This window comes from Sycon ciliatum, chromosome 6, assembly GCF_964019385.1.
Source record: "Sycon ciliatum chromosome 6, ocSycCili1.1, whole genome shotgun sequence".
NCBI lineage: Eukaryota > Metazoa > Porifera > Calcarea > Leucosolenida > Sycettidae > Sycon > Sycon ciliatum.
In genome coordinates this window covers 17,005,111-17,008,570 of record NC_088648.1, presented here as the reverse complement: position 1 = coordinate 17,008,570, position 3,460 = coordinate 17,005,111, and the positions used below count along the sequence as shown (strand labels likewise).

Sequence of the window (3,460 nt, the reverse complement as noted above, 5' to 3'; positions counted from 1 at the left end):
ACTGCTGCCATTGCAATGGGTGATACTGCTGCCATTGCAATGGGTGATACTGCTGCCATTGCAATGGGTGGTACTGCTGTCGTGGCCACCGATACTGCTGCCACAGCTGCTGTTCCAGTCTCTGTCTGGTGTGTTCCGCTGCGGAACTAACCATGCTGTTTGCCCGTTCAGACCAGTACCTGGTGCATGGGAAACCCGGGTGCTAGGCGCTCAGCTTGCACTGTCCACCAGTGTCACTATGACTGCTGTGTGGACTAAGTACAGGTCTACTCTCCATATAATGTAATCTCTGGGACCGCGTAAAAATTATGTTATAGCGAGAGTTATGTTATGTAGAAAACCGTGTGTACAATACAACATGCACCTCAAAATGAAGGGTATTACAAGGCGGGTTCAACCGTGCAAACATATACACACTGTACCACCATCGACATCAGATACCATAAATGCCGCAGAATATACGCACAATGGGACTAAATTGGCTAGCTACGGCTACAACTTGCTTGCACCGCGCACGTGAATACGTTGTATCGAGAGTGCGCGTGCCGTAGGGTGCGTTATGCCAAGGTTTACGTTATGCAGGACTAAACTGGCCTAAACTGCTTAGCTACAGCTACCCTTTGATCGTACAGTGCACGTGAATTTACGTTGTATCGAGAGTGCGCACTTCGGGGACCGCGCCGTAGCGTGTGTTATATCGAGGTTTATGTTATGTAGGATTATGTTGTGTAGAACACAATTTGTATGGGAGTGATGCTGTTTCGGCGCGGGACTTGATTTTTTAATGTACTAGCGAGGTTTATGTACAAGTGAGAGTTGTTATATCGAGAGCAGACCTGTATATGTTATTGCATCATGTCACGTGAGGGTTGCCTGTACTACAGCCAATGAGCGCTCTTGCTCAGCGGTCTGTATTTCTCGGTATTGCCCGACAAGCTATTGCCCGCTTAGTTACATGTACGCGCATGCCCACTGTCATTCTTGTACTTTGTGGTTCGTGATCAGATCAAGTTTCTACTTTTCGGAGTTTCAAATTTGAAACACAAAACAGCAACTTGATCTGACTACAAACTACAAAGCACGAGAATGACAGATCACACACACACGCGCATGTAACTGAGCGGACAATAACTTACTTGTTCCAGCCACCTAAACAGCCGCCTCAGCAGGTTAATGCAACCTTGACGTCGATATCGATGCGTTGATGAGCAGCCGACGAACTACTTGACGAACTGAATGCGTTCGAGGCGAAGTCGTGGAGCCCATCCCAGTTTCAGTTCCTGTTCCTACACGCAGTGCTCAATCACGAACAACAACACCATCGATATCGTACAGAAGTAGAGAATTTCAAAACCACAAACGACGTTAACCACTGAAAAAGTGTGTCGGGAGACTGAGAAAGTCGGAAAGGTTTCTCTCCATTTTCTGGAATGTTTGAGTCCAGCATGCAATAAATGATTTCCTGCGCCTCGTGCTCACTCGTACGCGGGCAATAGGGAGGTTTAGTTCCCACGTAACGGAACGCGTATGTGGGTGATCCACGTAAAGTGGATGAAGGGCACCCACGTTGCAATGTTGTGTTTAGTCACATGGAACAAACAAAAGCATGAAGCGAAAGGCCCAAACCTGGTCAAAGACGAAGCTACCCGGGCCTGAGAAGCTCATCCAATATTTTGATTTCGTGCTTCGGAAACTTCTTCAGCTGAGCCCCCTCACAGCTCGCACTATGCGCTCCATTCTGATTTTCACCCACGTTCTGGCGGAACGTGGGTGAGCCTCCATACACGGTATGTCGTGAATCAGAAAACGTCTGTACGTGGGTCACTGAGTATCACCGTACAAACACGTAAAGTACCCACGGATTACGTGGGACTAAACCTCCCTGGTACATGTACCGGCTTGATACATGACCTCGCGGCTGACGCCGTTCGGGCATGTATCAGCCGGTATTGCCCTTGTGAGTGCAGTAAATCATACTTATCGCATGGTTGCGAGGGCCTTATGGCATATTATTGCCATAAGGCCCGCAGCAACCATGCGATAACAACTTTATCACATGGCCCACAGAACAGACCATTGGGGCTGTTGAAACTAGCCCAAATGCCAACACACTATGACCACAATATATACCGTAAAGTCGCGGATAAAAGCCGGGCTTATAAGCACATGAGCCGCTTTCTGCATCAGGCTTTAATGCAAGCCAGGCGTGTATGCAAACCATGCTTATAATATTATATTATGCACCACTGATATTTTTGCCAGGCTTGTATGCACATAGAAGCCAGGCTTCTACGTGCGACACGCGTAGATCTACCACTGACTACCGGTGTGGCGGCAGTTTTACTATGCACTGTACATAGCGCATGCACTCTTGACCTACCCACTACTACTACTATACTAAATTGTTTCACTGTACATGTACTGATGTATAATGTATGTTCTCTTGCCAAACTGTGCCTTGGTCAGAGTATGTGTACATGTACTGATGTACAATGCATGTTCTCTTGCCAAACTGTGCCTTGGTCAGAGTATGTGTACATGCACTGATGTACAATGTATGTTCTCTTGCCAAACTGTGCCTTGGTCAGAGTCACATGGGAAGTTGAACTGCTACTGCACTCAATTGTATAAATCAAAAAACCGGACGCTCTTACAATTCATCCTTGCGAAGCTTCCACTATGTGTTATCGTCAACCATTGCCCCCTCCCATTAGAAGCCATCTGATCCTGCAAAGACAAGCAGCTGACTCGTGGTGGCGTCGAGGATGAGACCACTGTAGGCTAGCCAGCAAGCTAGGCTACAGACTGCTGTTGTGAGCTCAGACGAGACGAGGTCAGCGCTGCGGCGTTTGGAAGTCAAGGCTATATCGTCTGCAAACTGGATTGACATTGTCGGGGAGGTAACAGGCTGTACGTCTCTGGTGTAGGGCTGGAGAGCAGCGGACCCAGGACTGAACCCTGCGGAACACCTCGGGTGCCTGTAACAAGCCTGCCGAGTCCGAAACCTTCACTCCGCTATTCTTCCAAAGCTCTTCCTGCCCTCCAATGTCTCACTCCCCTCCCCATCCGCCTCGACTACCTTGCCCGTCTCCCTCCCGTCCCCATATCATTCCCCTCCGCTCCGCTCCCCGTCACTCTACCCTTCCTGTCTCCCTCCCCTCCCCTCACCTCCCTTCCTTTGCGCCAGATACCTCCTCCCTTGCTGCAGCACTGCAACACACTAGGAGATTACCTCTAGAACCATGATCTTCTTTTAAAGAATCCATCCAAAACTAGCATAATTCAATGATGGAAATGAAAGGGGAGGAAGGGTGCAAGAAAAGGACAGCACTATCCATGCTCTGTGAGTGTATATTCTGTAACATAGCTGTCACCATGGTTACAGTGGAGTTGCTGGGTACGTTGCATTACACGAAACATGGAATTGCTGGTGAGAAAAACAATGATGCTGGTGGATATG

General features: G+C 48.5%; 1 protein-coding gene across 1 annotated transcript in view; it reads left to right on the top strand.

Annotated features, from left to right (window-relative positions):
- LOC135820091 (DNA polymerase subunit gamma-1-like) overlaps positions 1–170 on the top strand; it is a 14,406-nt gene extending 14,236 nt beyond the window's left edge. Inside the window, exon 7 of the mRNA XM_065333399.1 lies at positions 1–170. This exon is cut by the window's left edge and continues 276 nt beyond it. The gene's annotated coding sequence lies outside the window, so the exon portion shown is untranslated.
- Positions 171–3,460: the final 3,290 nt, after the last annotated feature.